This window comes from Rhinoraja longicauda, chromosome 43 (assembly GCF_053455715.1).
Source record: "Rhinoraja longicauda isolate Sanriku21f chromosome 43, sRhiLon1.1, whole genome shotgun sequence".
Taxonomy (NCBI): domain Eukaryota; kingdom Metazoa; phylum Chordata; class Chondrichthyes; order Rajiformes; family Arhynchobatidae; genus Rhinoraja; species Rhinoraja longicauda.
The window spans coordinates 1,622,503-1,642,750 of record NC_135995.1 but is presented as its reverse complement, the minus strand read 5'-3'; the positions used below and the strand labels follow the sequence as shown (position 1 = coordinate 1,642,750).

The following is a 20,248-nucleotide window of genomic DNA, read 5'->3' as shown; positions in this document are numbered from 1 at the left end:
ACCTCCAATACCATGTGCTCTAATTTTGCCCACTAATCTCCTATGTGGAACCTTGTCAAAGACTTTCTGAAAGTCAAGGTACACCACATCCACCGGCTCTCCCCTGTCAATTTTCCTGGTTACATCCTCAAAGAATTCCAGAAGATTAGTCAAGCATGATTTCCCCTTCGTAAATCCATGCTGACTCGGAACAATCCTGTTACTACTATCCAAATGCTCTGCAATTTTGTCTTTTATAATTGACTCCAGCATCTTCCCCACCACTGATGTCAGACTAACTGGTCTATAATTTCCCGTTTTCTCTCTCCCTCCTTTGTTAAAAAGTGGGACAACATTAGCTACCCTCCAATCCACAGGAACTGATCCTGAATCTATAGAACATTGGAAAATGATCACCAATGCGTCCACAATTTCTAGCGCCACCTCCTTAAGTACCCTGGGATGCAGACCATCAGGCCCTGGGGATTTATCAGCCTTCAGTCCCATCAGTCTACCCAACACCATTTCCTGCCTAATGTGGATTTCCTTCAGTTCCTCCGTCACCCTAGGATCTCTGGCCACCAGAACATCTGGGAGATTGCTTGTATCTTCCTTAGTGAAGACAGATCCAAAGTACCGGTTCAACTCGTCTGCCATTTCCTTGTTTCCCATAATAAATTCCCCCGCTTCTGTCTTCAAGGGACCCACATTTGCCTTGACTATTTTTTTCCTCTTTACATACCTATAAAAGCTTTTACTATCCTCCTTTATATTATTGGCTAGTTTACCCTCGTACCTCATCTTTTCTCCCCGTATTGCCTTCTTAGTCATCTTCTGTTGCTTGCCTTCTTAGTCATCTTCTGTTGCTGTGCTTTATATCGCAACAAATAAATAATATTCAAGTTTAAAAAAGAGCTTGAAATATTGGAATATATATATATCGTAGGTGTACAATTATTTATAAAACAGAAAAATACAGTGACCATCACTGGGAGAGGGGTGGGAGAGAGTTGGGGGGGGGGGGAGAGAGTGAGGGAGTGGGGGGGAGAGAGATAGTGGGGTGGTGGGGAGAGTGAGGGGGCGGTGAGAGTGGGGGGGGAGAGAGTCGGGGCAGAGGGAGCAGTGGGTGAGATGCTGACTGACCTGCTGAGTTACTCCAGCATTTTGTGATACTGACATGCATTAGCACGATCCTTACCCACTACCCAACAACCTGTAAACATTTCATGTTTAAATTTGACCGATAAGTTGGTCAAATAACATAGGCACCTTCTTGTATTTTTTGTGATTTATGGATTTTTCAAATGTGAATATCTAATAACGACACATTTGTGGGTTAGCAGTATATTGCACCAATCCCCCTACAATTTTACATCATTCAAAAATGAACTTCACAAACAAGGATTACACTTTTTATTTCTGTCATTCATGGTAAAATGTACATCATTTTGTGTGCGAGATATATAGGGTTGCACTGTTTTGCATATCAGCTAACCAATGAAAAGATCAGGTCCTGATTCATACCAGCTCTTCACCTTCCCCCCCCTTGTCTGAAGAAGGGTCCACACTTGAAACATCACCCATCCTTTTTCTCTAGTATCTTTGGCTCTGACGGTGAGGGACAGCGCCCCCATGTGGTCCTGGACATTTATGCTGCTGTGAATAGAATAAAGCAACCGAGTTCACCGTGTTACTGTGGATGTCGGAGTGGTCACTGCCGAACCCAGCTTTCTCTCAACGCCACACACCCTCTCTGCTCATGCTGCCTCCTTCAGTGAGCTGTGAACCTGGACTCCTACATCCCACTGCACATCAATGCTGTCAATGAAGAAAGGACTCGACCCGAAACATAACCCATTCCTTCTCGGTCCAGGATGAAAATTGATTTCTATAACTTCAAGTAACCCGTGCATTCCCTCACTCTCCATCCCTCCCCACCCAACTCGCACCAGCTTCTCGTTCTCAGCTAGCACACAGCCAACATTCAAGTCAAGTCAAGTCAATTTTATTTGTATTGCACATTTAAAAACAATCCACGTTGACCAAAGTGCTGTACATCAGTGCAGGTACTAAGAATGAACATACAATGGCACACAAACATAACAGCACATACATAAACAGTTCACAGCGCCCCCTCAGAGGGCCTCAAACGCTGGGAGTAGAAATAGGTTTTGAGCCTGGACTTAAAGGAGTCGATGGAGGGGGCAGTTCTGATGGGGAGAGGGATGCTGTTCCACAGTCTAGGAGCTGCAACCGCAAAAGTGCGGTCACCCCTGAGCATAAGCCTACACCGCGGGATAGTCAGTAGTCCCAAGTCGGCCGACCTGAGGGACCTGGAGATAGAGTGGTGGGTTAGAAGATTTTTGATATAGGGGGGCAAGCCTGTTTAGGGCTTTGTATGTGAATAGGAGGAGCTTGAAGTTGATTCTGTACTGTACTGGGAGGCCAGAATCGGGGTGATGTGGTCCCTTTTACGGGTACCCGTCAGGAGTCTCGCTGCGGCGTTTTGGACCAATTGAAGGCGGGACAGGGATGATTGGCTGATCCCAGTGTATAGGGAGTTGCAGTAGTCTAGGCGGGAGGAAATGAATGCGTGAATGATTTTTTCAATGTCGTCAAATTGGAGGAATGGTTTGATTTTAGCTATGGTACGAAGCTGGAAGAAGCTGGCTTTTACCACAGCGTTGACTTGCTTGTCAAACTTTAATGCAGAGTCAAATATCACGCCAAGGTTTTGACATGCGGTTTGACTAGGGAGGATAGGCTTCCAAGGCTGCCTGTTATCATTTTGATGGTATAAATGTAAATTGTCCCTACTGTGTGTAGGATAGTGCTGGGATTGATGGTCGGCGCAGACTCGGTGGGACGAAGAGCCTGTTTCCACGCTGTATCTTTAAACTAAATTAAACTAAATTTATAACATTAAATATATATATTTTTGGTGTTCATGTATAAATATGAGAGCAATTTGTTTGTGTTATTTGTTAGTTTAGTTTAGCTTAGAGATACAGCACGTAAACACACCCTTCGGCCCACGACCTGCGATCCCCGCACATTAACACTGCCCCATGCACACTGGGGACAATTAACCCACAAACCTGTACTTCTTTGGAGTGTGGGTGGAAACCCAAGCACCCGGAGAAATCCCACACAGTCATGGGGAAATCGTGCAAACTCCGTACAGATAGCACCCGTAGCCAGGATCAAACCTGGGACTCTCGCGCTCTAAGGCAGTAGTTCTATTGCTACGCTACCGCGCTATCGCCGCACTAATGCAGAAAATCATTGCTGGTCATCGTGAACACGATGGGCCGAAGGGCCTGTTTCTGCGATGTATCTCTAAACTAAACACATATACCTAGTGTGAACGGGTGATCACTGGTCAGCACGGACTCGGTGGGCTGAAGGGCCTGTTTACACGCTGTATCTCTAAACTAACAAAACTGACCCATTGAGTTACTCCAACTTTTTGTGTCCATCTTTGGTTTCAGCCAGTATCTGCTGTTCCATCCTCAACTAAATTCACCCTCTCAATCGTAAACCCTCGTGATGGCAGACCTCTTTATTACAGATTTTTGTTCTGTCGGTCGATGCTTTTCCACCGCCTCCCTTGCCGCCCCTTGGTTTGGTATGAATATTGATTTCTCTAACTTCAAGTAATCCCAGCATTGCCTCTGTCACCATCCCTCCCCCACCCAAGTCGCACCAGCTTCTCGTTCTCACCTAGCAAACCGCTAACAGTGGCCTGTTTGCTTTACCATCGTTACTTTTTTTGCACAAATTTAATTCATTTATTCTGTATCTCTATATCACCGTCGATATCTCTTGTTTCCCTTTCCCCGACTCTCAGTCTGAAGAAGGGTCTCAACCCGAAACATCACCCATTCCTTCTCTCCAGAGATGCTGCCCGTCCCACTGAGTTCAGGCATGTGAATTTTCCGCAGATTTCTGCATTTTAAATATCCATTTACTGTGTGGCGGGGTTGTGCCACCTGCACTGGTTGGTCAACGTCCAAGTGTGCCGGCTTAAGACGGTCCACGGAGACAGTCTCGTGCCTGCCGCCCGTGTTGATGACACAAGTCATGGTGCCGTGCTGCAGTACCTGGATGGGGTCCCTCGTAGGCCCTTTGCAGTGGCGTACGGTGGGAATCGCGGCGAACGAAAACATACTGGCAGTTTGTGAGGGCCGGTGGTTCGTACATGGGGGCGAGTCCGTGGCGGGACGTCGGGACGGCAGAGAGCGTGCCCACCTTCTCCCGGAGGCACGTCAGCATAGTCAAGGATGGTTCCTGGTGGCTGGCGAAGGTAATTGATTAGGCACCCGGTGGTGTCCTGGTCCAGCGCTCTGACCACATGGTAATATTTTGTAGCATCGGCAGCGATCTGTCGAATGTGGAACTGGGCCTCAGCCTGTTCGAACCACACTTGGGGCTGTGATGTCCAGAAAATGGGGAGTTTAACCAAAACTGCATTCTGCTGGTCCAGGTTGCCGGCTGCAAACATGCCAATAATCCAAAATAAGCCGTTTTGGATCGACGGGGTCACCACTGAGGAGGTCCACACGTCATGTAAACACTCTGTTTAACCATTACCCAAATACAGGTCCGTCGCTCACACACGCCTGCCCGAGTTCAATCTCCAATTGCCAAATCCTTTATTGTCCTGGCACACGATGGCCCGAACTCCTGACCGCGTGATTGGTCGGCCCAGATCACGTCCGGTCCACACGAGAGTTCGAGCCTGACAAAGGGTGGCAAATCTGTGGAATTCTTTGCCACAGAAGGCTGTGGAGGCCAAGCCAATGGATACTTTTGAGGTAGATATGGATAGAATCTTAATTAGTACAGGTGTCAGGGGTTATGGGGAGAAGGCAGGAGAATTGGGTTGGGAGGATAAGATAGACCAGCCTTGATTGGCCTAATTCTGCTCCTATCATAAGGTCAGAAAGAATAGGAGTAGAAAAATGGCCTTAATTGTGAGGCTTTGACCTCTGGTCCTAGACTCTCCCACTGGTGGAAACATCCTCTCCACATCCACTCTAACTCAGCCTTTCACTATTCTGTACGTTTCAATGCAGTCCCCCATCATTCTTCTAAACTTCAGCGAGTACAGGCCCAGTGCCAACAAACTCTCATCATAGGTTAACCTACTCATTCCTGGGATCATTCTCGTAAACCTCCTCTGGACCCTCTCCAGAGCCAGCACATCCTTCCTCAGATATTGGGCCCAAAATTGCTCACCATATTCCAGGTACGGCCTGACCAGCGCCTGATAGAGCCTCAGTATTACATCCCTGTTTTTCTATACAAGCCTGATTATATAAATGCTAGCATTGAGTATCCTCTCTTTACTACCGTTAACACTATAACATTTGAAGTGGCAGAGAGTCGAGAGGCCCATGATCCCTTGATAGATGAGGAAGTAGACAGAAGTTGTAACAGGAAATTTAGTGCTAAAAATGAAAATGTTCTTTCACAGAATGATGGGAAATGTATCATAGAGTTCCCCAAAGCTGATTGTGCAAAACACTCCCTTTATTCATCAAGAAAACAAAGTGCAGGAGGAACTCAGCGGATCTGTGGGGGTTAGACAAAGGTGCAGGAGGAACTCAGCGGGACGGGCAACACCACTAGAGGGAAGGAATGGGTGACGTTTCGAGTAGAGACCTTTCTGTGTATGCATCCCTCCTGTGAGTTGCTCCAGCACTTTGTGTGTAATCTATCTACCCTTCGATTTGCAGTGTCGAAGGTGATGAGAAAACTGACCTGTGTTCGGCCGACGGAAGTCAACTCTGGAATCAAAATGAAGAAAGGAATTTTTGTGAGATATGAATCGGGCAGTGGGTTGGAGGGGCCGGAGGGGAGGGGTTTACAAAGATGGGGAGGGTGTGTAGGGGGCGGAGGGGAGGGGGTTAAAGAGACGGGGAGAGGAGGTGTAAGGGCCGGAGGGGAGGGGGTTACAGAGATGGGGAGAGGGTGTGTAGGGGGCGGAGGGGAGGGGGTTAAAGAGACGGGGAGAGGAGGTGTAAGGGCCGGAGGAGAGGAGGTTACAGAGGAGGGGAGAGGAGGTGTAGGGGCCGGAAGGGAGGGGGTTACAGAGATGGGGAGAGGTGCAGGTGCTGGAGGGGAGGGGGTTACAGAGACGGGGAGAGGAGGTTTAAGGACCGGAGGGGAGGGGGTTACAGAGACGGGGAGAGAGGGTGTAGGGGCTGGAGGGGAGGAGGTTACAGAGGAGGGGAGAGAGGGTGTAGGGGCTGGAGGTTACAGAGGAGGGGAGAGAGGGTGTAGGGGCAGGAGGGGAGAGGAGGGAATTACAGAGAGTTGGTGTCGGTGCCGGAGGGTAGGGGGTTAGAGAGACAGGGAGAGGGGGTGTAGGGGTCGGAGGGGAGAGGGTCACAGAGACAGGTGGGGAGGGCACACAAACACACAAACAGACACACAAACACAATCCTGGGAGAGAGAGACAATGAGAGAGGGAGAGAGAGAGCGAGGGAGGGAGGGAAGGAGGGATGCACACACAGAAAGGTCTCTACTCGAAACGTCACCCATTCCTTCCCTCTAGTGATGCTGCCCGTCCCGCTGAGTTCCTCCTGCACCTTTGTCTAACCCCCACAGATCCGCTGAGTTCCTCCTGCACTTTGTTTTTTTGATGAATAAAGGGAGTGTTTTGCACAATCAGCTTTGGGGAACTCTATGATACATTTCCCATCATTCTGTGAAAGAACATTTTCATTTTTAGCACTAAATTTCCTGTTACAACTTCTGTCTACTTCCTCATCTATCAAGGGATCATGGGCCTCTCGACTCTCTGCCACTTCAAATGTTATAGTGTTAACGGTAGTAAAGAGAGGATACTCAATGCTAGCATTTATATAATCAGGCTTGTATAGAAAAACAGGGATGTAATACTGAGGCTCTATCAGGCGCTGGTAAGGCCGTATTTGGAATATGGTGAGCAAATTTTGTGCCCCGTATCTGAGGAAGGATGTGCTGGCTCTGGAGAGGGTCCAGAGGAGGTTTACGAGAATGATCCCAGGAATGAGTAGGTTAACCTATGATGAGAGTTTGTTGGCACTGGGCCTGTACTCGCTGAAGTTTAGAAGAATGATGGGGGACTGCATTGAAACGTACAGAATAGTGAAAGGCCTGGATAGCGTGGATGTGGAGAGGATGTTTCCACCAGTGGGAGAGTCTACGACCAGAGGTCAAAGCCTCACAATTAAAGAACGTTTTTCTACTCCTATTTCTTCTGACCTTATGATAGGAGCAGAATTAGGCCATTCGGCTCATCGTCTAAACCGTCATTCAATCAAGGCTGGTCTATCTTATCCTCCCAACCCAATTCTCCTGACTTCTCCCCATAACCCCTGACACCTGTACTAATTAAGATTCTATCCATCTCTACCTCAAAAGTATCCATTGGCTTGGCCTCCACAGCCTTCTGTGGCAAAGAATTCCACAGATTCGCCACCCTTTCTCAGGCTCGAACTCTCGTGTGGACCGGACGTGATCTGGGCCGACCAATCACGCGGTCAGGGGTCGGGCCATCGTGTGCCAGGACAATAAAGGATTTGGCAATTGGAGATTAAACTCGGGCAGGCGTGGGTGAGCGACGGAACTGTATTCAGGTAATGATTAAACAGAGTGTTTACATGACGTGTGGACCTCCTCAGTGGTGACCCCGTCGATCCAAAACGGCTTATTTTGGATTTTTGCCATGTTTGCAGCCGGCAACCTGGACCAGCAGAATGCAGTTTTGGTTAAACTCCCCATTTTCTGGACATCACAGCCCCAAGTGTGGTTCGAACAGGCTGAGGCCCAGTTCCACATTCGACAGATCGCTGCCGATGCTACAAAATATTACCATGTGGTCAGAGCGCTGGACCAGGACACCACCGGGTGCCTAATCAATTACCTTCGCCAGCCACCAGCTGCGGGCACGTACAAGGGCCTTAATACGCTCCTTTTGTGCACTTTCGGTCTCAGCCTCTGCGACAGGGCCGACAAACTCCTGCACACGGACGGCCTCGGCGACCGCAAGCCGTCTGTGCTTATGAGCGAAATGTTCGCCTTGCTGAACGGCCACGCGCCCTGCCTCCTGTTCAAACAGATTTTCCTCGAACAAACGCCTGATGACATTCGCCTGCTCCTCGCGGACGAGGATTTTACCGTCCCCCGACGGGTAGCTGCCCGTGCAGACGTGCTTTGGCAGGTTAAACAGCCGGGTGGCGCCACCATCAACCGGGTGGTGGCGCGGCCTCGGCGGGTCAAGCGGCCGGTCCCAGCCTCCACCGAAGGTGCGCCGGTGAAGCTGGACACGAGCGATGCCAGCAAAAGTACGTGGTGCTACGACCACCAAAGGTGGGGTTCCGAGGCACGCAGATGCCGACCACCCTGCGCACATTCCGGGAAACGCCTCGGCCGGCCGCCAGTAGTGGCTACTGTGGCCGGCCAGAGGCATCGCCTCCTCTACACCTGGGACCGTCATTCAGGGCGGCGTTTTCTGGTGGACACGGGAGCGGAGGTCAGCGTTTTTCCCCCATCGGGAGCTGACAATCTCTCGGGAGCCATCTCGCTCTCAGATACCTCATCGGGAGCCGCCCCGCTCTCTGATACCTCCGCTGCGAAGTGTCCATGTGCCCTCACTGCCACTGGATCGCCCGTTTTGCTGTGCCAGTGGACATCCCCTCTGACAGAGGTGTGCAGTTCACCTCCGAGTTGTGGTCAGCAGTTGCCCGGCTGTTTGGCGCTTAGCTGCACCACACTACAGCCCACCACCCACAAGCCAACGGCCCAGTGGAGCGTTTTCACCGGCACCTGAACATATCCTTAAAGGCACAGCTCGCGGGCCCGGACTGGATAGTTGCCGTGGGTACTGCTGGGAATACGCACTGCCCCGAAGGAGGATCTGGCAATTTCCTCAGCCGAGCTGTTGTACGGCGCCCCATTTACTGTCCCAGGGGATTTAATCCCAGCATCACGTGGACATCAGGAACCATCCTTGACCATGCTGACGTGCCTCCGGGAGAAGGTGGGCACGCTCTCTGCCGTCCCGACGTCCCGCCACGGACTCGCCCCCATGTACGAACCACCGGCCCTCACAAACTGCCCGTATGTTTTCGTTCGCCGCGATTCCCACCGTACGCCACTGCAAAGGGCTTACGAGGGACCCCATCCAGGTACTGCAGCACGGCACCATGACTTGTGTCATCAACACGGGCGGCAGGCACGAGACTGTCTCCGTGGACCGTCTTATGCTGGCACACTTGGACGTTGACCAACCAGTGCAGGTGGCACAACCCCACCACACAGGGCATCCACTGTCACGACCGCACCCGCCCTCATCTCTGCCAGCTGCGACCCTGAACACAGGAGACGCGTACACGCGACCAGGCTGCCTCACTCGTCACCCTACCCGCCTCCAGTACTCTGGTTCGGGGGGGGGGGGGGGTTCATGTAGCGGGCCAAGCCAATTTGGTATTGAACCATCGTTTGTCAGGCAGGACTCTCATGCGGACCGGGCGTGATCTGGGCCGAACAGCCACACGGTCAGAGGGTCGGGCATTCGTGTGCCAGGAGAACAAAGGATTTGGCAATTGGAGTTTGAACTCGGGCACGTGCGGGTGAGCGACGGAACGCGGGCACGTGCGGGTGAGCGACGCAACGCGGGCACGCGCGGCTGAGCGACGGAACACGGGCATGCGCGGCTGAGCGACGGAACGCGGGCACGTGCGGGTGAGCGACGGAACACGGGCATGCGCGGCTGAGCGACGGAACGCGGGCACGTGCGGGTGAACGCTCGGAACGCGGCATGCGGGGCTGAGCGACGGAACTCGGGCATGCGCGGGTGAGCGACGGAACTCGGGCATGCGCTGGTGAACGACGGAACGCGGGCACGTGCGGGTGAACGCTCGGAACGCGGCATGCGCGGGTGAGCGACGGAACTCGGGCATGCGCTGGTGAACGACGGAACGCGGCATGCGCGGGTGAACGACGGAACGCGGGTGAGCGACGGAACTGTATTCGGTTAATGATTAAACAGAGTGTTTACACGACGTGTGGACCTCCTCAACATCTTCGATTTAAACCAGCAACTGCAGTTCTTTCCTCCAATTCCTGAATCAGTGTAGTCTTGTCCAAATGGCACAGTGGAGCAGGAGACTGTCACACCCGTTAGATTAAATACCTCCAATTTGCCAAGGAGGGGTGGAGGGGAGGGGTGTAGAGACCGGAGGGGACGGGTTTACAGAGACGGGGAGAGGGTTGTAGGGGCCGGCGGGGATGGGGTATAGGGGCCAGAGGGAGGATTATAAAGAGAGGGAGGTGTGTAGAGGTCAGAGGGACGGGGGTTACATAGACCGGAGGGGTGCAGTGGCTGGAGGGGAGGGAAGGAGGTTACAGAAACGGGGGGATGTAGGGGTGGGATGGGAGTGGGTTACAGAGACCGGGAGAGTGGTGTAGGGGCCAAAGGGGAGGGGAGGGGGTTACAGGGACGGGGAGAGGGGTGTAGGTGCCGGATGGATTGGAGGGTGTTACAGAGTTGAGGAGTGTAGGGGTCAGAGGAAACGGGGTTACAGAGACAGAGAGGAGTGCAGGGGTCAGAGGGGAGGGGGTTACAGAGTCATAAGAGGGGAGGAGGTCACAGAGATGGGGACGAGAGTGCGTGCCCATTTTCCGGGGTTACGTCCGTACGCGGGTGGCACTGGAGAGGAACCAGGCGCTGTCCATGGGCATTCTGGGGGATTTCCGGGACCGCTGGGCACCGCGGGGGGTGGAATGCATCCTGGACAAGGAATGTAACGTAGTTGTATAGTAGTTCATTTAGTATATTTGTTTGTCTTGTATTCTGGTGGTGGGTTCTGTTTTGTTTTATTGTATTGTAAATATGATTTTTAATAATAGAATAATTTTTTTGATATAAATTGAAAAAACGAAGTCGAAGTCATGCCCCATCAGGGATGAAAAGGGTTAACTGTTTGCTGATAAAGAAATACTTCCTTATTTTACTTCCGTTTCTTGATGTAAATTTTCCTCTCCACACATTCTTGTTCTCCACACAGTGACGGCCACTAAAGACAAGGACACTGGCCCGCTGATAGATTGTCAGTCGATACTCCAGAGACGAGCAGCGGACAGAACCCAGGTACGCAATTCCGTGTCTGTTAGCTCGTTCCCACGATCAAACACCTGTTTAGTTGAGTTGTGATTTTGTACAGAGTCTGATCACTGAAAGACTTGTGTATTAAGGTAACTGCACCGAAGATAGACACAAAGCGCTGGAGTAACTCAGCGGGACAGGCAGCATCTCTCGAGATTAGATTAGTTTAGTGGCAGCATCTCTGGAGTTTAGATTAGCTTAGATTAGTTTTCTTGTTATTGAGGGAGTGCAGCATAGGTTCACCGGGTCTGACGAAGGGTCTCGACCTGAAACATCACCCATTCCTTCTTTCTAGAGAAGCTGCCTGTCACCCAGAGAGTTGTGAATATGTGAAATTCTCTGCCACAGAAGGCAGTGGATGGCAATCCACTGGATGCTTTCAAGAGAGAGTTAGATTTAGCTCTTAGGACTACCGGAATCGAGGGATATGGGGAGAAAGCACGAACGGATTACTGCTTTTGGATGATCTGCCATGATCATATTGAATAGCGGTGCTGGATCGAAGGGCCGAATGGCCTACTCCTGCACCTATTTTCTATTATTCTATGTTTATTGTCATGTGTACCGAGAGACAACGAAAAGCTTTTGTTGCGTGCTAACAACAAAAGGGGAGTGTTTGCTAGTGCTGTCGGTGAGGATTTAAACTAATGTGGCAGGGGGATGGGAGCAGGAGCAGAGAGACAGAGGGGTGTAAATCGAGGGTAGAAGCAATAGGTAGCAAGGTGAAAAGTAAAAGTGGCAGGCAGACAAATCCAGGGCAAAAATCAAAAAGGGCCACTTTTCAACATAATTGTATAAGGGGTAAGAGTGTTGTAAAAACAAGCCTGAAGGCATTGTGGCTCAATGCAAAGAACATTCATGATAAGGTGGATGAGTTGAATGTGCAGATAGTTATTAATGAATATGATATAGTTGGGATTACGGAGACATGGCTCCAGGGTGACCAAGGCTGGGAGTGAACATCCAGGGATATTCAATATTCAGGAGGGATAGACAGGAAGGAAAAGGAGGTGGGGTAGCGTTGCTGGTTAGAGAGGAGATTAACGCAATAGAAAGGAAGGACATTAGCTTGGAGGATGTGGAATCGATATGGGTAGAGCTGCAAAACACTAAGGGGCAGAAAACGCTAGTGGGAGTTGTGTACAGGCCACCTAACAGTAGTAGTAGAGTTGGGGATGGCATCAAACAGGGAATTAGAAATGCGTGCAACAAAGGTAAAACAGTTATAATGGGTGACTTCAATCTACATGTAGATTGGGTAAATCAAATTGGCAGAGGTGCTGAGGAAGAGGATTTCTTGGAATGTATGCGGGATAGTTTTCTAAACCAACATGTAGAGGAACCAACGAGAGAGCAGGCTATTCTAGACTGGGTATTGAGTAATGAGGAAGGGTTAGTTAGCAGTCTTGATGTGCGTGGCCCCTTGGGCAAGAGTGACCATAATATGGTTGAGTTCCTCATTAGGATGGAGAGTGACATAGTTAATTCAGAAACAACGGTTCTGAACTTAAAGAAAGGTAACTTTGAGGGTATGAGATGTAAATTGGCCAAGATAGACTGGCAATTGATTCTTAAAGGGTTGACGGTGGATATGCAATGGAAGGCATTTAAAGATCGCATGGATGAACTACAACAATTGTTCATCCCAGTTTGGCAAAAGAATAAATCAGGGAAGGTAGTGCATCTTCATCCTCAACATTGATGGTCTCCCAGTATCCACCTCACCTCACATCCGGAATCTTGGAATCATCCTTGATCAAACCCTCTCCTTCGACAAACACATCAAACACATCACAAAGACAGCCTTCTTCCACCTCAAAAACATTGCCCGTCTCCGTCCATCCCTCTCCTCCACAGGTGCAGAAACCCTCATCCACGCCTTCATCACCTCCCGTCTGGACTACTGCAACAGCCTCCTCTATGGCGCACCCTCAAAAATCATCAATAAACTTCAATACATTCAAAACTCCGCTGCCCGTCTACTCACACACACCTCGATCCGTGACCATATCACCCCCGTCCTTTATAAACTCCACTGGCTCCCCATCCCCCAGAGAATCCAGTACAAAATCCTCCTCATAACCTACAAAGCCCTCCATAACCTGGCCCCATCCTACCTGACCGACCTCCTCCACAGGCACACTCCCACCTGCACCCTCCGCTCTGCCGCTGCCAATCTCCTATCCCCCCCCATCCGGACTAAACTCAGATCCTGGGGGGACAGGGCTTTCTCCATCGCTGCTCCCACCCTATGGAACTCACTACCCCAAACCGTTAGAGACTCCCCCACACTCACCACATTCAAAACATCGCTGAAGTCTCACCTGTTCAGTACTGCCTTCAACCACTGAAGGTCACCTCACCTACTGTCTCCTTTCTCTGTTCATTTATTTATTTACTTATTTATCTATTTATTAATTTCCCTATGTTCTCAAAATCTCTGTAAAGCGTCTTTGAGTATATGAAAAGCGCTATATAAATAAAATGTATTATTATTATTATTATTATCTGTGGCTAACAAAGGAAATTAGGGATAGTATCAAAACAAAAGATGAAGCATACAAATTAGCAAGAAAAAGCAGCCTACCAGAGGACTGGGAGAAATTCAGAGTCCATCAGAGGAGGACAAAGGGCTTAATTAGGAAAGGGAAAATAAATTATGAAAGAAAGCTGGCAGGGAACATAAAAACTGACTGCAAAAGCTTTTATAGATATGCGAAGAGAAAAAGATTAGTTAAAACAAATGTAGGTCCCTTACAGTCAGAAACAGGTGAATTGGTCATGGGGATAATTTTTCAAAACTCTTTAGATTCTGGAGTAGTTCCTGAGGATTGGAGGGTAGCTAATGTAACCCCACTTTTCAAAAAGGGAGGGAGAGAGAAAACGGGGAATTACAGACCAGTTAGTCTAACATCGGTAGTGGGGGAAATGCTAGAGTCAGTTATTAATGATGGGATAGCAGCACATTTGGAAAGTGGTGAAATCATTGGACAAAGTTAGCATGGATTTATGAAAGGTAAATCATGTCTGACGAATCTTATAGAATTTTTCGAGGATGAAACTAGTAGAGTGGATAAGGGAGAACCAGTGGATGTGTTATATCTGGACTTCCAGAAGGCTTTCGACAAGGTCCCACATAAGAGATTAGTACGCAAACTTAAAGCACATGGTATTGTGGGTTCAGTATTGATGTGGATAGAGAACTGGCTGGCAGACAGGAAGCAAAGAGTAGGAATAAACGGGCCCTTTTCAGAATGGCAGGCAGTGACTAGTGGGGTACCGTAAGGCTCAGTGCTGGGACCCTAGCTATTTACAATATATATTAATGATTTGGACGAGGGAATTGAATGCAACATCTCCAAGTTTGCAGATGACACGAAGCTGGGGGGCATTGTTAGCTGTGAGGAGGATGCTAGGAGGCTGCAAGGTGACTTGGATAGGTTAGGTGAGTGGGCAAATGCATGGCAGATGCAGTATAATGTGGATAAATGTGAGGTTATCCACTTTGGTGGCAAGAACAGGAAAGCAGACTATTATCTGAATGGTGGCCGATTAGGAAAAGGGGAGATGCAACGAGACCTGGGTGTCGTGGTACACCAGTCATTGAAAGTAGGCATGCAGGTGCAGCAGGCAGTGAAGAAAGCGAATGGTATGTTGGCATTCATCCCCAGCGAGGGGATTTGAATATAGGATTAGGGAAGTTCTGCTGCAGTTGTACAGGGCATTGGTGAGACCACACCTGGAGTATTGCGTACAGTTTTGGTCTCCTAATCTGAGGAAAGACATTCTTGCCATAGAAGGAGTACAGAGAAGGTTCACCAGATTGATTCCTGGGATGGCAGGACTTTCATATGAAGAAAGACTGGATAGACTCGGCTTGTACTCGCTGGAATTTAGAAGATTGAGGGGGGATCTTATAGAAACTTACAAAATTCTTAAGGGGTTGGACAGGCTAGATGCAGGAAGATTGTTCCCGATGTTGGAGAAGTCCAGAACAAGGGGTCACAGTTTAAGGATAAGGGGGAAGTGTTTTAGGACCGAGATGAGAAAGTTTTTTTTCACACAGAGAGTGGTGAATCTGTGGAATTCTCTGCCACAGAGGTAGTTGAGGCCAGTTCATTGGCTATATTTAAGAGGGAGTTAGATGTGGCCCTTGTGGCTAAGGGGATCAGGGGGTATGGAGAGAAGGCAGGTACGGGATACTGAGTTGGATGATCAGCCATGATCATATTGAATGGCGGTGCAGGCTCGAAGGGCCGAATGGCCTACTCCTGCACCTATTTTCTATGTTTCTATGTTTCTAACCAGTCAGTGGAAAGACAACACATGATTACAATCGATGATAGACACAAAATGCTGGAGTAACTCAGTGGGACAGGCAGCATCTCTGGAAAGAAGAAGGGTCTCAATCCTTAATGTCACCCATTCCTTCTATCCGGAGATGCTGCCTGTCCCCGCTGAGTTATGCAGCATTTTGTGTCTATCTACAGTTTAAACCAGCATCTGCAGTTCCTTCCTACACATGATTACAATTGTTCCATTTACAGTGTACAGATACATGATAAGGGAATAACGTTTAGTGCAAGGTAAAGCCAGCAAAGTCTGATCAAGGATAGTCCGAGGGTCATCAAAGAGGTAGTTAGTAGCTCAGCACTGCTCTCTGGTTGTGGTAGGATTATTCAGTTGGAAGGAGATGAGGAGGAATATCTTTAGTCAGAACGTGATGAATCTGAGGAGGCAAAGTCAGTGGATGTATTTAAGGCAGAGATAGATGGATTCTTGATTAGTATGGATGTCAGAGGTTATGGGGAGTAGGCAGGAGAATGGGGTTAGGAGGGAGAAATAGATCAGTCATGATTGAATGACGGTGTAGACTTGATGGGCCGAATGGCCTAATTCTGCTCCTATCACTTATGACCTTATATGGTACGACTTGCCTGGGCTGCAGGCAAACACTGAATCCTGGTACACGTGGTAATTGTACAACTATACCAATAGATGGGCCAAAAAAGGGCTGGCATGGACGTGGTGGGCCGAAGAGCCTGTTGCTGTGTGGATGGAACTGTTCCCCAACCAAACTGCGATGCATCCTGATAAAATGCTTTCTAACGGGCCCTTCGGGGAGTGGAGTGGGGAGACTGCTTTGTGTGATGGAGCGGGTGATATCCATGTTGGGGGCACGGTGGTGCAACAGTAGAGTTGCTGCCTCACAGCGCCAGAGACCCGGGTTCGATCCTGATTGCGGGTGTTTGTCTGTACAGAGTTTGCCTGTTTACATATTGTTTTGTGCTGCTGCAAGTAAGAATTTCATTGTACTATCTGGGACATGTGACAATAAAACATTCTTGAATCTGGGCTCTTGACCTGTTTGGGTTTCCTCTGGTTTCCTCCCACATTCCAAAGACGTGCAGGTTTCTAGGCTAATCGGCTTGCCAAAATTGTAAATTGTCCCTAGTTGGTGTCGGATAGTGCTAGTGTGCAGGGATCGTTTGTCAGCATGGACTCGGTGGGCCGAAGGGTCTGGTTCCATGCTGTATCGCTGTATGTGATTATTCGCCGCTTTTCCGTCAGGATAGTTTGTCTGTTTGTTTCTATGTTAATTGTATTTGTAAAGCGCTTTGTGCATCTGTTAAGGCGCTATATAAAATAAATATATTATTATTATTATTATAAACTAAACACAGAACCAGTGTGTGAACGGGTGATCGCTGGTCAGCGTGGACTCGGTGGGCCGAGGGAGCCTGTTTCCGCACCGTATCTCTAAACTAAGCTGTCAGTAATTTCTTGTGGCCTTGGGCAGAGCTGCTGCCAAACCAAGGTGTGATGCAACCCAACAGTGTTCTTTCACAGTTCATGTGGAGAGGTTGCTGTGAGTCACTGGAGAAATGCCCAACTTCCTTCATCTTTTGGGTAAGATGAGACATGAGTGTGCTTTATTGACCACAGCTTCAATGTAGCTGATGCAGCTGTTGGTGATATTTACAGTCATAAGTGAGAGGAGCAGAATTAGGCCATTCGGCCCATCAAGTCCACTCTGCCATTCAATCATGGCTGATCTTCTCTCCCTCCAAACCCCATTCTCCTGCCTTCTCCCACAGATTCACCACCCTCTGGCTAAAGAAATTCCTCCTCATCTCCTTCGTAAAGGAACGTCTAATTCTGAGGCTGTGCCCTCTGGTCCTAGACTCTCCCACTCTATCCAAGCCTTTCACTATTCGGTACGTTTCAATGAGGTTCCCCCTTATTCTTCTAAACTCCAGCGAATACAGGCCCTGTGCCGACATATGCTCATCATATGTTAAAGCAATCATTCTCATAAACCTCTGGACCCTCTCCAGTACATCCCTCGTCATATATAGGGCCCCAAACCGCTCCCAAAACTCCATATGCGATCTGACCAGCATGTTATAAAGCCTCAGCATTTAATCATTTTATGGTCACTACCTCCGAACGGTTCTTTTACCATAATCACCCACCAGTTTAAATTTCATTTGGAATATTTTGGAGGACCAAGAACCAAGAACCACCCTGATCAAATCTGGTTCGTTACACAATAGTTTTAGTTCTTAGTTTTAGTTTTAGAGATAGAGTGGAAACAGGCCCTTCGGCCCACTGAGTCTGCGCCGACCATCGATCGCCCATTCACACACTAGTTCTATGTTGAGTTTAGAGATACAAAGTGCAAACAGGCCCTTCGGCCCACCGAGTCCGCTCTGACCAGCGAGTCCACTCCGCCATTCAATCTATCTTTCCCTCTCGACCCCATTCTCCTTCCTTCTCACCATAAACCCTGACACCTGTACTAATCAAGAATCTGTCAATCTCCGCCTTAAAACCACCTATTGATGGTTTCCACATCGGTCTGTGGCAATGAATTCCACAGATTCCCCACCCTCTGGCTAAAAAAATCCTCCTCATCTCAATAGACAATAAACAATAGGTGCAGGAGTAGGCCATTTGGCCCTTCGAGCCAGCACCGCCATTCAATGTGATCATGGCTGATCATCCACAATCAGTTCCTGCATTCTCCCCATACCCCCTGAATCCGCTATCATTAAGAGCTCTATCTAACTCTTGAAAGCATCCAGAGAATTGGCCTCCGCTGCCTTCTGAGGCAAGGAATTCCTCAGATTTACAACTCTCTGACTGAAAAAGTTTTTCCTAATTTCCGTTTTAAATGGCCTACCCCTTATTCTTAAGCTGTAGCCCCTGGTTCTGGACTCCCCCAACATCGGAAACATGTTTCCTGCCTCTAGCGTGTCCAATCCCTTAATAATCTTATATGTTTGAATAAATATCATCCAGTTTAAAAACAAATATAAACACATGATTTTTTCTAGGTACAGTGAGGAGTGGGATTAACAGTCACCAGGGGTCTACATATAATAACACATCATTATTTAAATAAGTATATCTATATGAACGTATAAGGGTGTATGAGTATTTTTGTATTAATATTTGACTTATTATACGGGTGGGTGACTATATTTGTATTTATATTTTGTATGTAAATGGTCGGGTATATGTATATATATGATTGGCCTAATGTATGTATATATATATCAGATGTAGTTAATATAGACATTATTGTGTAAATAGGTATATTCATATGACTGTAGGGGTGAGTGAGTATATATGTAGTTATATATGTATTTTAGGTATTAGTTATTATAGATAATACTTGATAAATATTGATTAGGGAATGGGGGTAGGAATAAATAAGTTCACACTTCCTACTCCTTTTCGCACATGTAAAGACGTTAAGTAATGGATGAAATTCTTTGTATTTCTTCTGTTTTTTTGTTTATTTTGTTTTTTAATTGATGTCTTTTAACATGTACGAAATAAAATGATAGAATTAGAATTAGAATTAGATCCCCTCTCCTCCTTCTAAATTCCAGTGTGTACAAGCCCAGTCGCTCCAGTTTTTCAAGATACGACAGTCCCGCCATTCCGGGAATTAACCTGGTGAACCTTCGCTGCACTTCCTCAATAGCAAGAATGTCCTTCGTCAAATTTGGAGACCAAAACTGCACACTGTACTCCAGGTACGGTCTCACTAGGGCCCTCACTAGGGACCTCTTTGCTTCTATACTCAAATCATCTTGTCATGAAGGCGAACATCCCATTAGCTTTCTTCAGTGCCTGCTGTACCTGCATGCTTACTTTCAGTGACTAATGAACAAGGACACCCAGATCTCTTTGTACTTTCCCTTTTCCTAACTTGACACTGTTCAGATAATAATCTGCCTTCCTGTTCTTACCACCAAAGTGGATAACCTCACATTTATCCACATTAAACTGCATCTACCATGCATCTGCCCACTCCTTCCTAAAGGTAGTGTAAGATTCCAAGAAAGCAGATGTGGCTGATAGTTCCTCTGTCCCTCTCTTCCCCTCCCCTTCCCAGTTCTCCCTCTATCTTTCTGTCTCCACCTATATCCTTCCTTTGTCCCACCCCCTGACATCAGTCTGAAGAAGGGTCTCGACCCGAAACGTCACCCATTCCTTCTCTCCTGAGATGCTGCCTGACCTGCTGAGTTACTCCAGCATTTTGTGAAATAAATACCTTTCTAAAGGTACTTCCTTTTATTCTCAGGCAGTGCCCTCTGGTCTGACAGTGTCCCACTAAAATTATTCACTGACTTGGCATCCACAGCCTTCTGTGGCAAAGAATTCCACAGATTCACCACTCTCTGGCTACAGAAATTCCTCCTCATCTCCTTCCTAAAAGGAACGTCCTTTAATTCTGAGGCTCTGACCTCTCCCACTAGTGGAAACATCCTCTCCACATCCGCTCTCTCCAGGACTTTCACTATTCGGTACGTTTCAATGAGGTCCCCCCTGATCCTTCGCAGCTCCAGCGAGTGCAGGCCCAGTGCCGTCAAACGCTCATCATACGTGAGCCCACTCATTCCCCAGGATCGTTCTCGTAAACCTCCTCTGGACCCTCTCCAATGCCAGCACATCCTCCCTCAGATATGGGGCCTAAAACTCTTCACAATGTTTACTGGTGGGGGGGGGGGGCAGGAATTTCAGCAACCTCATAGAGTCACAGAGCAGGGAAACAGGCCTTTCGGCCTATCTCGTCCATGCTGACCAAGAACCCCC

General features: G+C 48.4%; 1 protein-coding gene across 2 annotated transcripts in view; it reads left to right on the top strand.

Moving 5' to 3' along the window:
* The first annotated feature begins 9,952 nt into the window (after positions 1-9,952).
* The window catches only part of LOC144612169 (sialic acid-binding Ig-like lectin 8), a 44,804-nt gene continuing 34,508 nt past the window's right edge, over positions 9,953-20,248 (top strand). For both annotated transcript variants that reach the window (XM_078431734.1, XM_078431733.1), the window contains exons 1-2: positions 9,953-9,983; positions 11,040-11,122. The gene's annotated coding sequence lies outside the window, so the exon portion shown is untranslated. The remainder of the gene's footprint in view (positions 9,984-11,039; positions 11,123-20,248) is intronic.